The sequence below is a fragment of the Zonotrichia albicollis genome, chromosome 7 (genome assembly GCF_047830755.1).
Source record: "Zonotrichia albicollis isolate bZonAlb1 chromosome 7, bZonAlb1.hap1, whole genome shotgun sequence".
NCBI classification, from domain to species: Eukaryota; Metazoa; Chordata; class Aves; order Passeriformes; family Passerellidae; genus Zonotrichia; species Zonotrichia albicollis.
The window spans coordinates 15504831-15530632 of NC_133825.1; the positions used below are offsets into that span (position 1 = coordinate 15504831).

The 25802-nt window shown below is 48.1% G+C and overlaps 1 long non-coding RNA gene across 1 annotated transcript; it reads left to right on the plus strand.

Moving 5' to 3' along the window:
• Positions 1-1884: 1884 nt before the first annotated feature.
• On the plus strand, positions 1885-19204 carry LOC141729647 (uncharacterized). The gene is made up of 4 exons (XR_012581050.1): positions 1885-2332; positions 14278-14720; positions 16704-16876; positions 17059-19204. It is a non-coding gene; the product is annotated as an uncharacterized LOC141729647 (long non-coding RNA).
• Positions 19205-25802: the final 6598 nt, after the last annotated feature.

A 25802-nucleotide genomic window follows, 5' to 3' on the forward strand; every position in this document is an offset into this window, starting at 1 on the left:
GGCTGGTCTTACCCTTCCTTTTACCATTAATATATTTGTAAAAACATTTTTTATTTATGCCTTCCAAAAAATGCCAAATTAAGTTCAAACTTAGCTTTGGCCTCCCTAATTGTTTTCCTAAGTACCGTGGAGCCCCCTTAAATACTTCATCAGAGACCTGACCCTCCTTCCAAAGATGATACCTCCTCCTTTTATTCCTAAGCTCCTTCAAAACCTCATTGCCTGTTGGGAAGGATGAAAGTTTGACAAGAAAGTCTCACAGATATGTATGCTTGGCAGAAAGATTTTTGAATGTAGAATCTGAAAAAGGAAGAGAAAAGAAAGCAAGTTTTGATACAGAAAAGAATTGCTGAGCCAGTCTTACTGGGTAACTAAGAAGGCAAAGGGTACTTTCGGAGTGGTTTTATGACTTAGAGTAAAGGATAAACCTGCCTCCAACAAGAACTGTTTTTACCAGAGAGAAAGATACCACAGGCAAACCAGGCATGTCAATGTGGTGAGTAGAAAAAAGGTCAAAGAATTTTCCCCTGGAAGAAAACGGAAAAACAACTTCTAGCTTAAACTGTAACCTACTAACTTTTAGAGATTGGAGAATAGTAACATGAATATGGTAATTATAGCAGTTATGATAGGCTGTAGGTAAAAGTTAAACTATGGATTGGTTCTTATGTACTAAGATGCTCAGCAAAATATTTAATACAATGTAACCATTTAATACAATGCAACCATTTAATACAATGTTATTTACAAAATATTTAATACAATAACCATTTAATACAATGTAACCATTGTCCTCAGGCCTATCTGCAGCTGGAGCCGACAGCTGTAGGCACAGCTCTGTCACCCACGACCCTGGACTTGGATACTTGGACCCTGGGCTGTAACATCTTGGATATAATAAACTGCATTATGAAGAACTGCCTGGAGTCCCTCATCTCTCCTATCAGGCTCTAAAGGTTGCCCATCCAGATTGGACATTTGCCTTGCTGACTCTTCTTTGGGCACAAAGGGACAATCTGTTCCTGTTCCCTCAACATCTCTGGTTTGAAGCGTGCCCACCTTACCTGGACTCCTTAGTTTTCAAGGGCTGCTTCCCAAGGAAGTCTCTGAATTAGTCTCCTAAATAGGCCAAAGTCTGCCCTCAGGAAATCCAATGTAAAAACTTTATTGATGTTCCTCCTGATATCACCAAATATCAGAACACTGTAATTTCATGATCAACATGCCCCAAGAAGCCTCCAACCAACACAGCTCCCACCAGCCCATCCCTCTTTACAAACCACAAGTCTAACACTGTTCCTCCCCTGGAAGAGTCACTCACCAGCTGTGACTGGTGAGCCCAGGCAACACGCCCTATATGTTCTCACTCTGCACCTGGCTCCTGTCCAGGTGCTCCTGAACCTCGGCAATATTCCCTAAGTGCCACGGCATTCCACCTGGCCCATTCCCCGATGCTCCTGAGCCCTTGCAACGCTGTGAAATGCGGTGACTGTCAGCGGCTCCAGGAATACAGAGTGGGCAAAATGGGAGCGAGGGACAGGAGGCAGCTGGTGCCAGTGGGTGAAATGGCTTTGCTGGAACTGGCAGGGAGAGGAGGATGGAGAAAGTGGTGCCAAGTAAAGGGGAGAGAAAGAGGAACAAGGCTGGAGCGGTGGAAGGCTGCGGGGATGGCCATGGGGCAGGCGGGCATTTTGCTTTCCAGCTGTGTGGGAGGAAAGGAAGAACTGTCAAAGCCATTTAAGAAAATAGGGAGAAATAGCAGAGTGTGGAAATCGCCGACAATTGGGATTCATTTGATCTGCCTGAATTGTAAATTCTCCATGAGGGAGGAGGGCGGAAGGGGTTCCTATCCTGGACAACCTGCGCTAAGGAAAGAGACCCAGCCCGGAGGACCCGCAGAAGAACCTCAGTGCCCGAGTAGCTGCTTCTGGGGGGAGAGGGGAGTCTCACCAGCCACGGGCCTCGACCTTCCCCTTTCCCCCGCGGTACTCCGCCCTCCCATCCTCCCATCTCCATTTGCCGGCACGGGACGGCACGCCCATCTCTTCAGTTTGCTCCTTTATTACTCTTAAAGAGCAAGTTTTAATGCTCTTTAGGAGCAATAAAGGGACCTAACGCAAGAAAGGGCAAAGGTCCTTTGTCTTCCCTTCTTGCTTTATGCTGCTTTATTGCTACTAATTCCTTATGCAAAAGCCGCTCCCACATGGACTTTAAATGGCGTTGACGGCGACCGTGCCCGGGATTTTTGGCAGGGACGAGAGCGGTGGCGGAGCGTTCGGGACATTGCGGAGCGGCGAAGCAGTGGCGGAGCTGGGAGGCGGCTCCAGCCCAGGTGGGACCGCGGTCGGTGCTGCCCCAGCTCGGGGCTCGCTGCGGGCGGAGGGGGCCGCGGTGAGGGCCGGGGGGTTCTGGCGAGTTCCTGGTGCCGGCTTCCCCCGTGTGCCCCCTGCGCTGGGATCGCCCAGGGAGCGGCTGCCCGCGCTCTCCTCCTTGTCCGGATGGCCGGGATGGACTCGGTGAGAAAGAGCTGCTCACTTTTCATAATTTTAGAAAGCTTTATTAAACCTCGCCAAAAATGCAACAGAAGACTGAATAGACTGAATACTTGCATCCTTTGGACTATGCTGGCAATCAAATAAAACAGGGGATTAAACAAGGAAGAAATATCAAAACAGTTGTAACACATAAAAGGAAAAATCCTAATTTCTTCTATCATCTCATCTCTAATATATTACTCTATCAGCTAGGTTTTAACATTGTTTTCTAATTTTGGATTGGTACCTGGGTTATTTTTCTGATATCTTTTGATTTTTCCAGAAGAACAGCTCTGTTGTCATCTGTTTTCAACAATCTGATATTTAAACTTTCCACAAACACCCCCTTCTTTAGCCAATAAATAGTCCAAAGCCAACCTATTCTGATATACCACAGTTTTTGTTTGGCTTTGCTGACTTGATATTAATTCCAATGCCTGAGCAGCTTTATTTGTTATCATTTCTATAACTGCTCAGAGTATTATAATATGATTCAGCGTATAATTTGGGGTCAATACAGAGTTAGATTGCTGTGCTGGTTTTACTTTTTTGTTTACTAGTTGTTTTTTTACCAACTCCTGAACTGTATCTTTATGATTAAATGTAAAACAAATCTATCTTTCTCCTTTTGGGCATTCAATTCCAAATCTATTACCACTTTATCAGAAGCTTCTTGCAATCTAATAACTTTCCCCATTCTGCCTACAGATGCTTAATTTGGATGGGTTATAACAGTGGCTGTTGACAGGGGTGTGGGTGATAAAAGAGGAACTTTGGTTTCTTTCTGTGTAGTGCTTTTGGTAGCATTTGTGATATGATCTTGCCAGGGACCCAAAAGGGAAAAGACAACAAATGAATCAAAGAAAAAGGAATAACAGAGGTCTGGTATGGCTTATGCCCCTACCTTCCCTGCCTATGGGGCTGCTGCCCACAGCAGGTGTGTGTGAGCTTCGCAGTAGCGAGTACAGTGGCCAATTCAGGCTTGTCCTCTTTTCCCTTGTCACTTCCTTTTTACTAATTTCTAGGCCGATTGTTTTTGACACTCCTTAACTGTGGTTTCCCACCATTCCTCAGGTATCTCTCATTCAACAGGCACTAATAATTCCCATTCACAAAACAAAGTTATTATTTCAACACATCTTTTTTTCCACTTAACTTTGGAATTTCCAATTTTTCCTCATTTGGAGTTAATATTAACATAACTCTTTCAGCTCCATTTTCTGCTGCATTCTTAGCTTCCTGATCTGCCAAATTATTTCCTCCTATTGCTGGAGTCTTTACCTTTTAGTGTCCCTTAATATGTACTATAGCTATCTCTGTAAATTTTAATGCCTCTAAAACTTCTAAAATAAGTTCCTCATGTACTAATCCTTTTCCTCTTGAATTAAGTAATCTTCTTCCTTTCCAAAATTTTAAAGGTATGTGCTACTCCAAAGGCATACCTTGAATCAGTATATGATTCTTTTCATTTGTGCTAAATATTCTAATGCTCTTTTTAAAGTATATAGTTCACAAGTTTGAGCTTACTAGCTTAAGGTTAATTTCCTTTTTTCAATAGTTTGCATGTTTTTCCCATCAACTATTGCATACCCTGTATTTTCTCCTTTTGCAACAAGTTGTATCTCTGTTAGCTAACATAACTCCCAAAGGGCTATTTGGGGGTGTCTCTGCTAGTAGGCTTTTATTCCCCATTTTTACTTTCCTGTATCCAACTTACTGGTTTTCTGTCTCATTTTTCAAGATGATTTCTATTCATCCCCTGCCTCTGTTTCTCACTTTCACTAGCAACATGAAAGCCACTTTCTTTTGACTGCACACACAAAAAAATAAAAAACCCCTTTTTTTCACACTACTTTTCAATAGAGTACACCTCCCTCCAAGGAGATATAGTAAGGCTTAAAATACACAATCTATATTACACATACTTTCATTTGTCTACTGTCACACACTTTTATTTCTCATTCACTTTCACACATTCTTTCACACCGTCAGGACCCAAAGCAGATCCCTGTCGCCAGAAAATCGTGGGTCCCTGTGGACCCTCTCGCCTTGGGGTTGGCCTCTGGGTCTCCGTGTCGCTGGGCCTCCTGGAAGGGCCCTGGCTCTGGTCAGCTCTGGTGCCCGTTCACCTGTGAGGCTGTCTGCGTGTCACTCACACTCTCTAGCCACTCACCTGTGAGGCTGTCTGCATGTCACTCACACTCTCTAGCCCCTCACCTTTGAGGGTGTCTGGGTGTCACTCGCACTCTTTAGCCTCTTTAGCCACGGCCCTTTAACATGCCAGAGAGAACAATGGTCTCTTTGCAGGTCACATACATGTTCTGCCACAGCCCCCACCCTCCCGGGGGACAAGGGCTGATTCTGTGTGTGACTCACTCTCACATACAACAAGACAACAATAAGGTACTTTTTACTTTCAAATCACCTGTTACAATTTTAGGTGTTACTGGCCCGTCCTGGTGCTCTTGGATATCCCTCAATTTAGCTGGGTTGTCCAGCCCCAAATGCTCTTGGGCATTCTCAATCTGGCAGAATTTTGCTCAACCCTGGATGTTCCTAGGACTATTAATACCTCAACCCAGCAGGTTTAATCCTGGCTGCTCTCAGGCATTTTCATCCCTCAAACCAGCAGAACTTTTAGGGGCCCCATCCACAATTTTATCTTTTTAAGTTTATTCTGCTTTCCCAGTGGATTTTGTCAGGAAAACTGTCTGCTCCCTTGCTCCAATGGGTCCCACCCCTCCCTGAGACCTAGTCCCAGTTTCTCCAGGGGGGATTCTCTCAACTTTTTGTCACTCACTTTGTGCCTTTATTGGCCGCTTTTCTTGTGCAAAGATAAAATGCAGCATTTCATTGGAGACTCCTCACCTGGCAGGTCTGGGATAAGCAGCCCACCTCCCAGCCACACACAACCATTCCCCAACCCCGTACCTGCTCCAACCTAAAAAATACTTACCTATCCTTTGTCCTTGGGTCTTCATCTTTGGATACACTTTTGTCTTAGGGGCCCATTACTGAAATAAACAGGGCAGGAGATTTTTTCTCCTTTTAATGCCTTTATTAAAAGTCATCAGCTCAGGATTGGGCAGCTCTACGGGTCTGCAGCTTCTCATCGTCTCTCCCAGAGCGACGAGGGAGAGGAGGACATGCGCAGCTTTGTCCACCAGGGGCAGAGCTGGGGGTCCGGTCCTCATGGGAGCCTTTAGGGTGTGGTGACTCCTTCGGATGTTAGTTTTTGCCATTCCTTCCCGTCCACTCCCGCTTTCGGGATGACTCCCATGGTCAGGGTGAGAGGGACTACGAAGGTGTTCAGCATCTCGGCAGGCTCAGCATTCCATTCATCACACCCAGACATCACTCCAATCTCTCAACTCTTAGTTGGCTCGTTGTTTCGGGGTTTTCTCAGTGCGTTTGGAGCAGTAGCCCCCCACAGCATGCTGGTCCTGGAGTCACTTTGCATAGCCCCCCCCCACGTCTCTTCATTATTTGGGGAAAAGTACAACTTAGCCTCGGGCAAGGCTCTGCTAATACAAAAGGAGCAATTAGCCACAACAACTCATGATTACAATAACAAAACAGGCAGAACTTCAGCAGCAGCAGTGATCTGTCTGATTTTTGTAATCTTTTCTCACAAAAAAATATTGGTAGAAGTTTTGTTCATAACAGTCCCCCCTCTTTTTCTTTGATCGAGCTTAAATTTTAAGCTCACATGAACTTACAATTTTTGACTCATGAGCGTCATATTTAATTTTTTGTATTGACTATAAATTTCTTGAGCACTTTGGTAATCACAGTTACTTAACTTAGTTACTTTCTTTGGTTTCTTTAGGTTGGTCTGCATGGCAAATACTACTATTTTAATGAAACAGATAAATAAGCATAGTAAAAAGAGCAATCCTACAAGTATACACACAGTGAGAAAAACTAATTTTTCCTATACATCCTTTTTGAAAATCTCTAGGTTCTCCCACCAACTGGAATCAAGTGTAGGAGTTTGTTCTTGATTATTTACACATGCTAATTTTTTTATTTCGTTCGAAATATTTCTAATAATTGCATTCTTTATTTTTGATACTGCCTGGAGCCTGATGACTTTGTTTAACATAGATATTGGGGTCTGAACTTGGCTTTTACAATTTTGAACTTTCTCAATTTCTTTTTCACTTTGCTTGTTCTGTTTAGTTTCTCCCAGATCATTGTATATAGGAACTCCTAAACTTGATCCCATTTCTTTGGGTAATAAGAAGAAAGTTGGTTTTATCATTCTAGCGGCACAGCTGCCAGATCAGTCTCCTGACAATTTGGTGTGTGGTCTCCTGACAATTTGGTGTGTGCTGTGGTATCAGAGATCAAACCTAGGTGTTTAGAGCTCCCCTGAAATGTGTTTTCAGCTTCTGTTGGGCATTCCTGACTTTTACACAGTTCTTTCATTTTCCAAAAGGGGTTTATCTCTTTTTCAGTACATTCATAACATTCATAAACTTCATGGTGGGTATACCTGTCTCTTTCTATTTTCTCAACAGACTATGATTTATTTGGATCTCTTAGGATCCACTGGGTAGCTGAATACTTCACTGTTAAATACTTGTTACAAACCATCTTTCTTACTGTTTTTACCACTTCTTTTCTTTTTACTAGATCTGCTGAGCTTGTTTCAGCAGCATCACATTCAAAACACAACCAAGCTTCTCATATAGAGCACTCTCCCAGGAGTGACTGCCTAAAAGTGGCAGTATTCTGTGTGCTATCCAATACATTCTCTTATTTTTCTGATAAAGGACCAATTGGGAGAGGTTAACACAATCAGGGTTAGAATTGATGTGGACTCTCGACAAGGAGCTCACTTCCTCCTCATAGAGGGGTTGGTAGCCTTCACTGCACGGCTCTCCTGGGCTCCCCAGAGCACCACCAGCAATCAGAGCCAGCATTACTGCCCTTCCCAAGAGTCCGGTATGGGTCATCTTGCACAGCCTGCCCACCCGGTCTTGCCTCTTGGGGAATTTCACTGAGAAGAAGCTTCCAAGCTTTTTAGAGTCCCTTCTACCCACTTCTCTGGTTAAACCTCTCTTGGTCTGTTCCCTACCAATTTTGGTTTCTCCTAGGGGAGTGCTCTGTAGAGGATTAACCTGGAGTCTTTAGAACTAAATTGGGGAACTTAACCAGAATTACTTATTTACAGTCTTAAACTTTTTACCAACATAGTTTACACAGAACTGTCTTGAAACATTTTAAGCTATGTTACAGCTCTGATTCCAATTATTTTCTCATACAGTTCAGTCTTTTTGAGTCTTGCTTCTGAGAGTCAACTTTAAATCACAGTATACTCAGGTGAATTAACTTATGAAGTGGATGAATCTTGTGCAGTGCCCGGAGGTGAGAGTGGTGTGGACTCTGGCCCAATGCCAGAGGGAAAAATTGATGTTGAGTCTGGCCCAATGCCAGAAGGAGAATGGGGTGGAGTCTGGTCCAATGCCAGAATGCCAGAGGGAAAAAACTGATATTGAATCCTGGTCCAATGCCAGAGAGTGAGAGTGATGTGGGTCCAACCTTTTTCTTTTGGTCTGCACAGTCGAATTAGTAATGAAGAGCACCTGAAATGGGCTTTCAGATATAGGCATTAGTGGTCTGCTATTTTATGATTCCATCAAAACTCAGTTTCCCTGTTTAATGTTATTGGTTAATTTCCCTTTTTCCATAGCTTGCATGTTTCTCTCATCAGTATCTGCATACCCTGTATTTTGCAAGGAGTTTTATTTCTGTAAGCTAACTTAACTCCCAAAATGCTTTTATTCTCCTATTTTTCTGTGTATTTAACTTACTGGTTTTCTGTTCTATTTTCAAGATCTTATTTATTTATCTCTTTCTTCTGTTTCTTACTTTCACTTACAGCTTAAATACTACTTTTCTTTCAACCCCTTACACTTAATTTTTTTTCTCACACTATTCTTCTTCACAATACACTTCCCTCTAAGGTGATGTGGTAAAACTTGTAATGCACAATCTACATTACTTGTATTCTAATTCGTCTGCTTTCACTCTCTTTTATTTCTCATTCACTTTCACACATTCTTTCACACCCTCAAGACAAAAACTGGATCCTTATTGCTAGAAAATCACGGGTTCCTGTGGCTCCCCTCACCTTGGTGTTGGCCCACAGATCTCAGTATCACTGGGCCTCTTGGAAGGGCCCAGACTCTGGTTGCCTCTGGTGCACATTCACCTGTGAGGCTGCCTGCGTGTCACTCATGCTCTTACAGCTACGGCTCCCTCACACATCTGGGGAGCACTAGTCTGGTTTGCAGGTCACACACACTCCAGCCACAACCCCCCCACCTGCCCAGGGGACACAAGCCTGGTTTGCAGGTCACACACACCTGTTTGCACTGGCCCCTTCCCACCTGCCCGGGAAGTTGAGGCTGACTTTGCTTGTGACTCACTCTCACACACACAACAAGACAACAATAAGGTACCTTTTATTTTCACATTACTTATTACAAGTTTAGTGTTACTGGCCAGTTTTGGTGCTATTGGATACCCTTTCTACCTAGCTGTTTTTGTCTAACTTCAGATGTGTTTTCACTATACTATACTTTTTAGTACTTTGTTGAGACAGGACTTATCTGCTCCTGCATCTACTCAAAAATTCTACTTCTTCATTTAGGAGTCCCACCTCAAAGTTTACCAAGGGCTCTTCTAGATGTTGCATTGGGTCCCCTAAAGTGTAAAGCCCCTGACCCTCTAATCGTCACCTCTAAGGATCTTCCCTAAATTATCTTGTTTCCTGGCTATTGCCTCATCGAGACTGAGCTTTCTACAAAACCTCCTGATGTGTCCTGCCTCTCCACAGTAATAGCAATGTCGTCCTCTCAAAGGGCCTTGAGGTCTCTCCATCCCTCTTGTACCTGACAATACCGGCCTATCCTTGCCTCCTCCTGGTGGTGGACCTGCCCACCCTGCACTTTCTCCAGCTACAGCAACCATGATCTTAGCCTTGGCCTTTGCTTTTTCTTCCTCCTTCTTTAAATACACCTTCAGTGCCTCTCTTAGAAACTCATTATTGTCCTTTTCTTGCCAATCTTCAATCTTTTCCAATTTTCTCCCTATATTAGGCCAAGATTTGGTAACAAATTGGATTTTTAGTAGCTCTTGTCCATCTGGGGTGCCTGGGTCTATTCTAGAATACAACTGGAAGGTCTGCTTTAGGCGATTAAGCCAGGCAGCAGGAGATTCATCCTTCTCTTGTGCACCCTCAAATGCCAATTTGGTATTAGTTCCTTTGGGAACTGACTATTTGATCCCCCGTATTATTAAAGACCTATATTCCATCATGGCCTTCCTACCCTCCTCCTGGTTAGGGTTCCAGCTGGGATCCGTTAGTGGCAATTTATGTTCACCTGATGGTACCTGGGGTCCTGGACTGTTATCTTTCTCCCAGAATCTTATGCCAGCCGCCCTAATCATCTGGACCTCTTCTGGGGAAAATAATATAGTCAGGATGGAATTCATCTCCCCACAGCTGTAGATATTTGGACCTAGAAATTGATCCACTTGGTTGGCTATGCCAACTGGGTCCTCAACTAAATGCCCCAACTCTTTCTGGAATCCTCTCACCTCAGAAGCAGTTAGGGGAGCATTCACAAAGCCAACACCTCCCACTACTCCTCCCATAGGAACCTCTCTGAGGGGAAACAGTCTCTCTGCCTTGGAGGTCTTGGATCTGGTACTACAGTACGGCCCATCTTCAGATGCCAAACTACTTTGAGGGATATCTGGGTTACCCTGAACTTTCTGCACATTAGCAGGTGTATTTGCTGATAGCTTTTTACTGAGCAAGGAGGCATTTGTGTCCCATCTAGGAGGAGGTAAAGGGACAGCAATAGGAGGGGGAGAAGAGCCTGAGAGGATATTAAGTGGAGCTGGAGAAGGGGTGGAGAATGCAGCAGGTGGAGTAGGCACTTGTGGTGATGCAGAAGGAAGTGGAGGAGCTGAAGGAGGTGGTGAGAGAGTGGTTACTGGGGAGATACTGGGTTTATCATAGGGGAAGCTGAAGAGGTAGAAGGAGGAATTTGAGCAGGTGGTAATGAGATGGCAGACGGGGGAAGAACCGGACCTGCCATTTGAGATGCTTGAAGAAGAGGATTATAAGGTGGAGGGGCAGAAGGAACTAAATAATCCAGGGGGTCCCATCTTTTACTAATTCCATCATCCTCTCCTTCATTCCCCTCTTTCTTCTTCTGTACCTTACAAATTCGCACCCCTTCATCTCCAACAGCGCTCTTTAACCAGCAAGCTACATACAACAATTGCTCAGGATCGGTATCTCCTTGAGCTGTCAGATAATGGTTTAGTTGTTGGCACATCCACTTGTCCCTTGTCCCACACCAAGGCCATCCTCCTTGCGCCTCTAATTCTGGCCAGACTTCTACACAGTAGTGGATCATTTTCACTTCATCTAATCCCTCCGTGGCCTCTATAGAATCTCATTTCTCTAACAGTTCTCCTAAGGGTCTATTGGGAGGTATATTCCTCAGTGTCTTGCTGGTCTTTTTACTATTACACCCTCCCATTTTTCAGGTCTCAGCAGTAAAAAATCCCAAAGGTGCCTCTATTGACAGGATATTTCAAGAAAAATCTTGTTTGAGGAGCTTCAGCCTCCTCCACTGAACGCCAAATTTTTGCCTGATGCTCAGGACTTTATACTGAAACAACTGCCCGATCTCTTGATTGCCTAACTTCAAACGTCAGGTCTTACATCTATCAGGACTTGAACACACGAAGCCTCGGCCTAAGAATCCGGGTCATGCCTGATTCCCTCTGTCAGGAAAAACAACTGCCTGATTTTTAGTTTGCCTAACCCGCCAATTTTTAGGCTTCACTGTATCAAGACTTAAAAAAAACCCGCAGCCTCCCTCGCTGGGATTTGTGCCTGACTCCCTTTGTCAGGACTTACTTTGCCTGCAGGGCTTGTGAGCTTACCTGAATCCTTCTTGGGACTTACAATCTGCTTGACTTCCTTCTGTCAGGACTTTTGGGGTGCGTGCCACTCATACACATATTCCCTCCACACGCCCGGAGTAGGGGGACCCTCTTTCCTCCTTAGGTGACGACTCACTCACACTAATTCCACGCACTTCCCACTGTTCCTGGCCGGCTTCCTCACGGAAGTTCAGAAACGCGATACTGAGGGGTTTGCTCTCACTTCGAAGGTCCGGCTGCTGGCCTCGTCTCAGTCACACACACATGCACTCATCTCCCACTCCCACCACCGTATTTCTCACCAGTCCAGTGCTCCTCTGCATCACTGGTCCTGAGCCGATCTCTCTGGTCCTGGTAGCCAGCTGTCCTGGAGGTCCAAGATGGCCAGTCCTGGTGTCCTCTTCCAGCATGGCTTTCCTGGATGAGCGCCCCAGCTGAAATAAACAGGGCAGGAGATTTTTCTCCTTTTAATGCCTTTATTAAAAGTCATCAGCTCAGGATTGGGCAGTTCTATGGGTCTGCAGCTTCTCATCGTCTCTCCCAGAGCGACGAGGGAGAGGAGGACATGTGCAGCTTTGTCCACCAGGGGCAGAGCTGGGGGTCCGGTCCTTGTGGGAGCCTTTAGGGTGTGGTGACCCCTTCGGATGTTAGTTTTTGCCATTCCTTCCCGTCCACTCCCGCTTTCGGGATGACTCCCATGGTCAGGGTGAGAGGGACTACGAAGGTGTTCAGCATCTCGGCAGGCTCAGCATTCCATTCGTCATGCCCAGACATCACTCCAATCTCTCAACTCTTAGTTGGCTCGTTGTTTCGGGGTTTTCTCAGTGCGTTTGGAGCAGTAGCCCCCCACAGCATGCTGGTCCTGGAGTCACTTTGCATAGCCTCCCCCACGTCTCTTCATTATTTGGGGAAAAGTACAGCTTAGCCTCGGGTAAGGTTCTGCTAATACAGAAGGAGCAATTAGCCACAACGACTCCTGACTACAATAACAAAACAGGCAGAACTTCAGCAGCAGCAGTGATCTGTCTGATTTTTGTAACCTTTTCTCACAAAAAAAATTGGCAGAAGTTTTGTTCATAACAATTACCATGGTTTTAAAGAATTCATTCCCTTTTCTTTGTTTTATTGTCTTTTTATGTCCACCGGTTGCAACCTGGGTCTGTTGGCCACCCAGAAGAAACAGAGAGAAGCTGCCAAAAGGGCAGGGAGTGCCTTCCCCACTTGGAATCCCCTAGGGCCCTGGCAGGGAGGTGTTAATCTGAGTCACAGCACCAAAATTGTCAAAAACGCCAATCACCTGTTTTAAAATTTTAAAAGTTAATTATTAATAAAATGGTTTTAAAAAGAATGGTTCAAATTAGAGCAACAAGAATTTGGACAATCGTAGTTAGGACAGTAAAGGACAATAACAGCAAATAATTACGAAAGTTCGGATGCTTTCCTCAAAAAAGCATGGCTCACCAACAAAGGATTAACTCTTAAAAGCAATAGCCTGGTGCATATTCATACATCTCATACATGATTCAAAAATTCTTTTCAAACAACGGGTGTTTTCTGGTTAGTGTCAACTCCCCCCCATCTTGTAAATCATGGTCAGACTGTTGAGTAACTCTCTTCCTGATTGAATGGCTTCTTAGCTCCTATGTACACGTTTAATGCTCGGCATATCCATCCCTCATCTGACCCATATCTTGCCAGTAGACAACATCATTCCTAATTTGCCAGTACTGAACCATTTTGCTCTCATCCTTATCTCTGGTGTTGAGGTCGTATTTCCACCAGACTAGTTTCCTTCCCAGTGGACTATCTGGAGGGATGCCCATTGGTTCCTCTTCAATTTCTGCTTCTTCCTCTGGGGATCCGCTACTCACCCATGATCCCATCCTGACCAGGAGATCACAGGTCTTTCCCTGACAGAGTCCAACTTTCCAACCACAGGCCCTCCTGGCCTACCTCCCCTAAGAAGGGCCAGGGAAAGGGGAAAAAAGAAACCGGGAAAGGAGGAAGGAGAAGGAAATTGGAGACAGAGAGGAAAACGGGAGGAAAAGAAAGGGGAAGAGAGATAAAAAAAACTAGAAAGAAAGCTTTACCTTTCTTCTGAAAAAAACTATGGTTCAGGGGGCTTCCATCCCCAGCCCACCTCAGCTCAACGTGTTCTGCCCCGACTTGCCACGGTGCGTGAATTGTTACACCTACTACAGGGTGACCCCACTGCTGCAAACCTCTCAGCGGTTGTCCTGTTTCTAGCCTGACCTCAACTGGATCTGGGAGCCACGGAGCTGCTTGTGCCCAAGAGCCGTCCCCGCCCAAGCTCAGCTACCACCAGCGCTTCCCCCAAAGCCGCCGTCGGTTATTGCCACTCAGCCTGGAATACCACAGCGCCTCCCCCGAAACCACCGCTGGCTATCGCTGCTCAGCCGGCCCGGAACTCAGCTGGCCCAGAATACCACAAGGCTGCCGCGCACTAGAGGCCGGCAGTGCCCCTTGTGGCCCCACGCTCAACCCCCTTTATGTGCACTGGGTTTGTGCTGCAAAACCCTTCACAAACCCTCCACGTGTCCCACGGGCCATAAGGGAAATCCCCACTTTCTTCTTCACCACGCGTCCTGCTCCTCCCTCCAACCGCCCAATATCTTAAAAGTCCAACAGATCAAGACGGGTCTAATATAGTACTGGCGTGGAGTTCGCTTTCCTAAACCAGAATTATGGAGTAATTATCTGGCCAAAAAATAGTACTCACCCCTCTTCTTCTCTTTTCTTTATCCAGCCTCCTGCTGTCTCCGGGCTTCAGCCTGCGACCGCCAGTGCCCCTGGGAGTGTCCAATAGACTTCACCAAAAACTCCTGGCACCACAAGGGCAAGGTGTTCATCCTGTACGAGTTCCAACAATTGTGAGAAATAGCGACTTTTCATAATTTTTGAAAGGTTTATTAAACCTTATCCAAAATACAACAGAGGATCGAAAAGAGAAAATGTTACAGTGCCGGGAGCAGAGGATTTTCCCCACTCAAATGTGCTCACCCACACAAAGGACGTTTCAATTTTAACCCGTTAACTCCTCTCAAAAACCTGTCCTTCTTCACGGTCCAGTGGGGGAGATCACATCCTCCTGATTGGAAGTAAGATATCGCCATAGAAAAGAGCCGACCCTCCCAGATGTCCCAACATCGGCTGTGTGTTGAAAACAACGCAACAGGGTAAAACATAACGGTAAATCTATGATTTATTTCTTAACCTATATGCATGATAAGTGTCTGTGAATTGTGAGTCAACCATTGCATTACTCATCTATAACAAGTCGGTGCCACAGCAGCGATGGCTCATTGCGACTACCCTCACTACGGAGGCAGGACGGACGGAGGCGGCAGTTCCATGCCCAGGACCGTTCCCACCTGTGCGGCACCGGGCTCAGGGTTGCTGCTCGGGCAGGAGGTGTCCATGCCCCGCTCGGGGCTGGCACAGGATGAACATTGAACATGCCTCAGAGGCCAAAGCGCTGCAGGTGCCGAGTGCGGGCAGAAAGCAGCGCATCCTGCCCGCTCCGGGGCCGAGGCTTCTCAGCACTGTCCTCTGTGCCGGGAGCCGCTCCGTGTGCCCAGGCAGGGAGCCGCAGCGGCCGTGCCGGCCCTCGGTGTGCCCGGGCTCCGAGGTGCCGGGGCAGGGAACCATGCAGGGCACAATGGTGAGCAGCCCGGGGCTGCTGCTTCTCGCCCCTCGGCAGGCGGACTCCGAGCCGCAGCTGCCCCGGGCCAGCAGCAGCCGGCAGCTCGCAGGCGCTCTCAGCGCCCGGCCCGGCCCGGAGCTGGGCTGCAGCGGCTGCAGAGCCACAGGGGCCGCAGCAGCGGCCGCTGCAGAGCTCCCGGAAACTGCACTTCTCTCCGCACCTGCTGCCGCACCTCTGGGCAGCGGCGACAGCGCAGCCACAGCTGCCACCGCCCTCCTGAGCCCCCGCACGGCCGGCACCAGCAGCGACCTCTCATCGTGTCCCTTTTAGGGTGCCATCAGCACGGCTGGAAAGCTGTTCCCGAGGCCGAGCTCCCAAAGGATCTGCCAGCAGCACTCCTGATGTCTCGAGAGCAAGGTGCTGCACACTATTCCAGGCAGAGACATGCCACCTCTGAGCAGGAGGAGAGTGAACTGTGCTCCATTAGTGAAGCTGTGAATGAGACCTTGGAGAACAGATCAGTAACAGGGAATAGACCCACAATATTGCTGGGTGAGTGCACGGCCACCCCTGTGCCCTCTAGGTTGGGAACAGTGTCCCCTCCCAAGGCCAGGGCTGGCAGGTGTGTGGCTGTTTCCCAATGTCTGGAAGAGGCTTCGTGCTCTACTGGGCACCGTCAGTGGCTGGAAGCAAGAGCCCCAGGTGCCCCCAAGGCTGTGCAGTTCTCCTGCTGCAGCCTGTGCCCACAGCTGTGTCCCTGCCTGTGCCCACAGCTGTGTCCCTGCCTGTGGCCAGGCTCTTGGCTCTCTGGCTGCCAGCTGAGGGAGGCCCACACTGCCTCAGGGCTCCCTGCTCTGCTCCCTGGCCATGGGCTGAGCAGATTGCAGGGCCGGCTCTGCTTCTGGCATCCAGCAGCTCTTTCCTGCTCCAGGTGAACGGTTCAGGGCCCATCCCGTGGGCACGGCAGTGCTGATTCTGCTGCTTCTGGTGCTGGTGCTGGCTTTGGGGGCAGCCTTGGCTGTGCAGTCAGGTAAGGGATGTTTTGCGGAGAAAAGAAGAAACCTCACAACTTGTAAAAGTTGTAAAGCCCGGTATGCTTTTATTACGACTCGCGCCGGACGCAAGCCTCCCCAAAAGGGCATGCGTACCCCTGAAGATTTCAGACCTCCTTTTATCTCCTTTCCAAATGCATATGCATACAGTTTCACAATAAGTTCATACATATTCATCTTGCATGACACTTAGCACTAGTTCTTCTTTATCAAAGGAATTTCTAGGTTGGGGCAAACTGACCTCGTGGTCTTTTCTGTTTTTCTTTCTCTGTCTCCTTGCTGTCTCGGCATGCTAGTTTTTCCTTCAGCTTTGGCTGTTTGACTTTTCACCGTTGTCAGACACTTCACCTAATTCAGGTCGGATCCCTACTCTGTCTCAGGGAGGGGCAGCAGGCTGGACCCAGCCCCTCAGTGCAGAGTGGGCTCCCTGCTCCCTGCACAGGGGAATCCTCAGAGCTTCTCCTCTTCCTCCTGCAGCACCACAGGTTCCAGTCACACCTGCAAATTTGCAGTGCTGTCCATTTGGCTGGCTCGGGTACAATGGGATCTGCTACTACTTCTCACGGGATTACAGCACATGGGAGCAGGGTCAGGAACAGTGCTCTGAGCTGAATGCCACCCTGGCCATTGCCAAGGATGAGGAGGCCATGGTGAGTGAGGGGCTGCGGGCGGTGTGGGCTGGCTGAGGGCAGCCTGGGGGCGCTCCTGGGCCGGGCTCGGTGCTCGTAAGGCCGGGGCTGCAGCCCTGGGCCGGAGCCTTGCAGGGAAGGAGCCCCGGGCTCGTGTTCCCCCCGAGGGGCCGGGGCAGCTCCCACTCCTCTCTCCTGGGCAGGATTTGCTCTTCTGCCTCCGCGGGAATGGCAATTTCTGGCTCGGGCTGCGCAGACGGGGCGAGCGCCTGCAGTGGAGGGACGGCAGCAGCTACAGCTCCCGGTGAGTGCCGGGGAGCCGGGCAGGGCCTGGGGGCACAGGGGCACAAGGGCTTCCCCTGGCAGCCAGCGCTGCCTCTGCTCCTCCCTGCAGGGTTCCTGTCCTTGGCAATTCCGAGTGTGTGTACCTGGCTGATGAGACATTGAAGACTGATGACTGCTCACATTGGCGTCCGTACATCTGCAGCAAGGCCCAAGCTCCCCGGTAACAAGGGCTGCACAAAGGACCTTCTCCACGCTGGGCAGTGCCAGCTTCACCTCTGAGCCCAGCACAGCGCTGTCCTTCCTCAGCTGCGCCCTGTGCCTTGCACTTCCTCTCAGGGTCACCTCAGTGCCTCTTCATCCCCAGTGCCAACGCTGGGCTGGGGCTGCAAAGGAAAAGTCTCTGCAATCCATCCTGCCACCGATGCTGCCTGCACTGAGTTCATTGCCCTCATTATATATGAGAAAAAGGGGTCACTGTTTTAAAATCTTATGGAAGCTTATTATGGGATCATGTCCTGCAATTGGTACTTGTCTATTTCACACTCAGTACTATAAACTATGTTCTCAATGTACTGTTATATTACAAGCCTATATGCATATTTATAAGAGTTTATACGTTGTTGAAGATTGCAATGCAGGATGTTTTCAGTTATCATCTGTATGGCAGATGACCCTTGTCAAGTGGGCAGTTTTCCTTATCACTCTCTTTGAGTGACCACATTCACACCTCCCTCAGGAGGGGACATTTGCTGATTAACAGCCTGTTGAATGTCACTGCACGACTGATAAGAACTATAATATCCCATTGCGACATGCTCCGCCCAGAGGGAGGAGCCAAGCATTGCTACCCAGATATAATCCAGTGGTTTTTGAGACAGCAGCATGGCTTTCTTAACGGGATTCCCCAGAGGAAAAGCAGCTGTCTCTCCTTCCACTGGATCTTCAGAGCAAGAATACATCCTTCTCTACAGATCCCCCTCACTCCAACAGAACCACACCTAACACTTCAGGAGGACTGCAGCCACATTTCCAATTGGATTGCTACCAACACCCTGACCCACAGGGTGTCAGGTTGGGTTCTGACTCTGTCAATGTTGTTGTAGTGTACTGCTTTGTTTATTTTATCCTTTTATTTTTTCCCCTTTTCCCTATTAAAGAACTGTTATTTCCTGCTCCCATATTTTTGCCTGAGAGCCCCTTAATTTAAAATTTATAGCAATTTGGAGGTGTAGGGATGGTTTACATTCTCCATTTAAGGGGAGGCTCCTGCCTTCCTTAGCAGACTCCTGTTTTTCCAAGCTTAGACAGATTTTGGCGCTCAACGTGCGGCACGAAGGCACAGAAACAAAAAAGGACTAAAGTTTTGAGTAATCTAATTTTGTGTGTGGCTACAGAAACCTCATTGAGCCACACCATGTGGTCCAACTTGCTCCGGTTTGGGTGGCACGTGATCGTGGCTGTATTTCTCCCATTTGTAGGTTCTTATCTAAACATGGCTCCTATAATCAAGGCTACTGTGTCTGTTATCTGGCTGTTTTTATTGGTGGGTAAGGTGAGGAATTAATGGATTTTTAACTTCCTCTGGAAAGAAGGCACATGAATTCACAGCTATCACACACTAATTGTATGTTTTTGGGGTTACTTTAATAATGGCACCTGCTGCAAGGAAATGACACTGGGTGAAATCTTCTCCCAACCCTTTAGCCATTTCTTTAAGTCCACCCCACCAGTCTTTGAAGGGTTCAGATCCACTCTAAATATTAATGAAATCATACAGTGGCTGGTGTTGCTGATAGGCCTGCTCTATTTAACATTCAGAGAGAAAGGGAGACTAACCTGGATAACTACCCTGACACCTACCCCAGAACCTTACACACCACCAGAGTCGAGGGATGCTGCTGCCTCAGAGCCTGACCCTGCCCCATAGCCCACCCCAGATGTGAACTACCCAGATTGGGTGGGGGGTCTGGTGAAGGAGATACGTGAGATGGGCCAGGTGCTGAAGGAATACACTTCCCCAGCTGGTGAGAAGCCCTCTCCCCGCCTTGAAGAGGGAGAGTCTAACAGTTCAGCAGCAGAACTCACAGATGTTACAACTGTCCAGGTTCCAGCTGAATTGCAAAGGCAGTCACAGCAAGCAGCAGTTGCCCCTGTAGAAACAAGGAGATCTAAGACGAATGCAGGGCATCCAGATAAGGGAGGGCCCTCAAAAGCCACAGGGGAGCCAGAGGTAGCTATCATCACCGAGTCCCTGACATACGAAAGTCTCCATAATCCGCACAAAGATATTGTACAACAGGGACATGAGGCTTATACAACCTGGCTACTTCAGACCTGGGATCTTATGGGTACAGGCGTCCAGCTGGATGGTGGTGAGACAAGGAATTTGGGACCCTTGACCCAGGACTCGGGTATCAATCAGATTTTTGTAAGGGAGCCAGAGTCCCTTTCCCTCTGGGAGTGTCTTTTAATGAGTGTCAGAGAGAGGTTTGTTCACAGGGAAAGAATGCAGGACCAGCACCATAGAATGCGCTGGAAGACTCTTGAGTAAGGGATCCAACAGCTGAGAGAAGTGGCAGTATTGGAGGTACTCTTGGGAGGGATGGACAGCATGATAATGACCCCGACAAAGTCAGGTGCACAGGACAAATGTTGTAGGAGCCTGGCAAATCTGGGGCCACCCCAATTCACCACCTTTATTGCAACGATTGATGCTGATACCAACCGAGAGACAGTGGGTTCTGTGGCCAACAAGCCTAGGAATTATGAAAGTATGATCAATGGCCTAATGCAGGCTCATGTCTCTGCCGTGGTCCAAGAACTCAGAGAGGAGATGAGAGAGATGAAGGAGGAGGTGAGGAGGAACAGTTCCCACATTGCACCAGTGCGAGTCGCAGGCCCCAGAGTCAGAGCCCAACGTTCCCCAGCTAGAGAGAGAGGGTACACCACATGGGCTGACCTGTGTTTTTTCTGCGTGACCATGGGGAAAACCTGGGAATGTGGGATGGAAAACCCACTTCTGTCCTGGCAGCATGGGTACATCAACTCAAAGAGATAAACACTAATCGAGCGAAGTCCAGTAAAGTGAAGGCAGCCTCAACCTCTCATGACCGAGCTGCTGAGAATGATCTGTCAGATCCCCAGAACATACCTCTATCATGTATACCCAGGGTTAGAGGAGCCCTGCCTCTGGCCAGGGAGAGGCACGGGAAAACTGGATTTTCTGGACGATATGAATCCGATGGCCTGGCACATCAGAACCACAAAAGTACTGTGCCTTAGTTGATACTGGTGTGCAGTGTACCCTAATTCCATCGGGACATGAGGGGGCAGAACCTGTTTCCATTGCCAGGGTGACGGGAGAATCACAGCAATTGACCCTGTTAGAAGCCACAGTGAGCCTGGCTGGGAAAGAGTGGAAAACGCATCCTATTGTGACTGGCTCAGAGGCCCCGTGTATTATGGGCAAAGATTTCCTCTGGAATGGCTATTACAAAGACCCAAAGGCACTCAGATGGGCTTCTGGCATAGTTGCTGTGGAGGCAGAAAACATCAAGCAGTTGAACACTTTGCTTGGACTATCAGAAAGCCCATCTGCAGTAGGTCTCCTGAAGGTGGAAGAGCAACGAGAACCAATTGCCACCTCGACACTGCACCACCGGCAGTATTGGATGAATCGAGATGCCGTGATCCCCATCCACAAAATGATCAGTGAGCTGGAGAGCCAAGAGGTGGTCAGCAACACCCACGCACCCTTCAACAGCCCCATTTGGCCTGTGCGCAAATCTGACAGAGAATGGAGATTGACTGTGGACTGTTGTACATTGAATTGACTCCACTGCTGAGTGCTGCTGTGCCAGACATGTTGGAAATCCAGTATGAGCTGGAGTCCAAGGCAGCAGAGTGGCATGCCACTATAGATGTTGCTAATGCATTTTTCTCCATTCCTTTGGCAGCAGAATGCAGGTCTCAGTTTGCTTTCACATGGACGGGTGTGCAGTACACCTGGAACCGACTGCCCCAGGGATGGAAGCACAGTCCTACCATCTGCGATGGACTGATCCAGGCTGCACTGGAAAAGGGTGAGGCTCCAGGGCACGCAAAGTATGTGGATGACATCATTGTGTAGGGGAACACGGCAACGGAAGTAATTGAGAAAGGACGGAGGATCATCAGGATTCTGCTAGAAACCGGCTTTGCTATCAAGAAGAGTAAAGTCAAGGGACCTGCCCAAGAGATCCAGTTCCTGGGAGTGAAGTGGCAAGATGGACGGCATCAGATTCCCACTGAGGTCATCAACAAAATCATGGTGATATCTCCACCAACTAGCAAGAAGGGAACACAAGCTTTCCTGGGTGCCATAGGTTTTTGGAGGATGCATGTTCCTGAGTACAGTCGGATCGTGAGCCCTCTTTACCTGGTCACCCGCAAGAAGAACGAGTTCCACTGGAGTCCTGAGCAGCAACAAGCCTTTGCACAGATCAAGCAGTAGATTGCTCATCTGGTTGCCCTTGGCCCAGTCAGGACAGGACCAGAGGTGAAAAATGTGCTCTACTCTGCAGCTGGGAACCATGGCTTGTCCTGGAGCCTTTGGCAGAAGGTGCCTGAGGAGACTCGGGGTCGACCACTGGGATTTTGGAGTTGAAGCTACAGAGGGTCTGAAGCCAACTATACTCCAACAGAGAAAGAAATCCTGGCTGCCTATGAAGGAGTCCAGGCTGCTTCGGAGGTAATAGGCACTGAAGCACAACTCCTCCTGGCACCCCGACTACCCGTGCTGGGGTGGATGTTCAAAGGCAAGGTTCCCTCCACTCACCATGCCACCAGTGCTACATGGAGCAAGTGGATTGCTCTCATCACTCAGCGTGCCCGTATAGGTAAACTGAATCGCCTTGGGATTTTGGAGGTCATTACAAATTGGCCCGAAGGTGAGAATTTTGGTGTCACAGATGAAGAGGAACAAGAACCAGTGACACGTGCTGAAGAGGCTCCTCCCTATAACCAACTGCCCCCAGAGGAAACACGTTACGCTCTTTTCACCGACTGTTCCTGTCGCATTGTAGGGATGAACTGGAAGTGGAAAGCAGCCGTATGGAGCCCCACATGACAGGTTGCACAAGCTATCGAAGGAGAAGGTGGATCAAGCCAACTTGCGGAACTCAAGGCTGTTCAACTGGCCCTAGACATTGCTGAGAGAGAAAAGTGGGCAAAGCTCTACCTCTACACTGATTCATGGATGGTAGCCAATGCTCTGGGGGGATGGCTGGAGAGGTGGAAAAAGGCTAACTGGCAACGTAGAGGGAAACCAATTTGGGCTGCTGGTGAGTGGAAAAACATTGCCACCAGGGTAGGGAGGCTACCTGTGAAAGTCTGCCATGTAGATGCCCATGTACCCAAGAGCAGGGCCAATGAGGAGCACCAAAACAATGAGCAGGTAGACCAAGCTGCAAAGATAGGGGTGTCCAAAATAGACCTAGATTGGGAACATAAGGGAGAGTTATTCGTAGCTCGATGGGCCCATGATGCCTCAGGCCACCAGGGCAGAGATGCCACCTCCAAATGGGCACGAGACCGAGGGGTGGATCTAACCATGGACAGTATTTCTCAGGTTATCCATGACTGTGAGACGTGTGCTGCCATCAAGCAGGCCAAGCGAGTGAAGCCCCTCTGGTACGGTGGGCAGTGGTCCAAGTACAAGTATGGGGAGGCCTGGCAGATTGATTACATCACACTGCCCCAGACACGCCAGGGCAAGCGCTATGTGCTGACCATGGTGGAGGCCACCACTGGATGGTTGGAAACCTACCCTGTGTCTCATGCTACAGCCCGGAGCACCATCCTGGGCCTGGAAAAGCAAGTTCTGTGGAGACATGGCACCCCTGAGAGGATCGAGTCAGACAATGGGACTCATTTCAAGAACAGCCTTATCAACACCTGGGCTAGGGAACATGGCATTGAGTGGGTGTACCATATCCCCTACCATGCACCAGCTAAAGGAAAAGTGGAGAGGTACAATGGACTACTAAAAACCCAGTTGAAAGCTTTGGGTGGGGGATCTTTCAAGAATTGGGAGCAGCATCTGGCAAAAGCCACCTGGTTAGTTAACACCCGAGGTTCCACCAACCGAGCAGTTCCTGCCCAGTCTGAGGCCCTGAATGTAATAGAAGGGGACAAAGTCCCAGTGGTACATATCAGAGGTTTGTTAGGGAAGACTGTGTGGATCAATTCTGCCTCGAGTACAGACAAACCCATTTGTGGGGTTGTCTTTGCTCAGGGACCAGGTTGCGCGTGGTGGATAATGCAAAGAGATGGAACAACACGATGTGTACCTCAGGGAGATCTGATTGTGGGATAAGAATGATATGGGGATAAGGGGTGGAATGTCCGGGAGTGACATTATGATGCTTGTATATCCCCATTCATCTGTTCTGTGCCTTTAAGACCGGCTCTGAAGAGTGGAAGTTTTGTTTGGGTTTCTCTTATCAGGAACACAGAGGAAAGTGGTACATAGAGCTGTATTTTCACTTCCAGCTTCAGCTTGCTGCTTTTGCTTGCTCTCTTTTTCTGCTCTTGCTTCTGCTCTGCTTTCTGCCTCTGCTTATTAGCTAGCTCTAGCTAAACAGTCCACATTCCTTCCTGGACTGTTTCTCCTCTCCTGTTCCTGTGACCATCTCGAACCTGCTCCGGACTGGGACTTGGGAACACCGAAGGTTCAGCTGCAGCGGCTGCCCCAGTGCCGGAGGGACTGAGAAGAGAGCAACCACCCCCGAAAGACACTTTCTGATTTTGCCATCTTTCTCAGAGCGGTGTCATCGGGTATTGTTCATTTTGTGTGCTGGGGGGTGCGGGGCCAGTCAAATAAACAGGTTCTTTCCACCTCTCTCCGAGGAATTTTTCCCGAACCAGTTGGGGGGAGGGGCCGTGTGGGTTTTGCTTTCTGGAGGGGCCCTCCTTTGCAGATTCTTTAACAAATTTGCCCTAAACCAGGACAATGCCCATGTACCCAAGAGTAGGGCCAATGAGGAGCACCAAAACAATGAGCAGGTAGACCAAGCTGCAAAGATAGGGGTGTCCAAAATAGACCTAGATTGGGAACATAAGGGAGAGTTATTTGTAGCTCGATGGGCCCATGATGCCTCAGGCCATCAGGGTAGAGATGCCACCTATAAGTGGGCACGAGACCGAGGGGTGGATCTAACCATGGACAGTATTTCTCAGGTTATCCATGACTGTGAGACGTGTGCTGCCATCAAGCAGGCCAAGCGAGTGAAGCCCCTCTGGTACGGTGGGCGGTGGTCCAAGTACAAGTATGGGGAGGCCCGGCAGATTGATTACATCACACTGCCCCAGACACGCCAGGGCAAGCGCTACGTGCTGACCATGGTGGAAGCCACCACTGGATGGTTGGAAACCTACCCTGTGTCTCATGCTACAGCCCGGAGCACCATCCTAGGCCTGGAAAAACAAGTTCTGTGGACACGTGGCACCCCTGAGAGGATTGAGTCAGACAATGGGACTCATACACCAGCTGCAGGAAAAGTGGAGAGGTACAATGGACTACTAAAAACCCAGTTGAAAGCTTTGGGTGGGGGATCTTTCAAGAATTGGGAGCAGCATCTGGCAAAAGCCACCTGGTTAGTTAACAGCTGAGGTTCTACCAACAGAGCAGTTCCTGCCCAGTCTGAGTCCCTGAATGTAATAGAGGGAGACTGTTGAAGTGAGGGAGCGACCACCTTTGTTGATTTAGCATGTGACTCCGTTTATTCACTCAATCAATCACTTTTTATAACCGTGTTAATTAAGTTCATGCATATTGCAAACCTGAGCTCACAATAGGTCAGAGATAACATACCAACCCCTCCTTATGTTTCCAATACCAAGATTTGGGTTCTCAAACTTACTTTTACTTTCCCAAAACAGCCAAAGATAGATTATCTACTTGTTATGAGAGAGCTGCCTGAGAACTCTGGTATGCAAGGTTCTCAAGGTCTTCATGTTTGTCACTTTTACTTGTAATTAAAAACAATCTGAGAACTCCTACTGTTTACAGAAACAGGCTGTGAGAACCTGTCTCCCACAGCTGCCTTCCAAGCCATTTCTGAAAAAATCTCCAACAATTCCCGTTTTTTTCTTTTTTGCACAAGGAGGTTGGTATGCTGGGTTTTTCTATCATTCCTCTGACCATATCTTGAATAGCACCAAGAATACAAAGCAAAACAAACAATGCATTCAAAAGCACACTCAGTATCTCTATAAGGTCCCCCAGCCATGGTCCGAGCAATGGCTTTTACTCCAAAGGGTTAAAAGGCTGTCAGCTGTCCTCCCTCATGTGCACCTGGGGAGGAAACGAAGGCGAGTCTGCTTGAGATTTTCACATCCACCCTTTTCTTGGGTTTCTCAGAAAAGTTCAAGATCAGTTTTAGAGACTGTAATCCTTTAGTCATTTGGCTCAAATGGCCTCAGCTGGGTTATTTCTCAGTCCTTGGTTGATTTGGAGTAGTGAAAAATTAGCATGCATTTAAAACACTTAAAATATCTAAACTTAACAGACTTATTTTAAGATCAACAAAACTTATATGTAAAATCAATTTACTCTAATAAAACTTCAACAGGAATCAGAAAAGCTCTATGGGCTAACTGTATCACACTCTTTGTAACACGA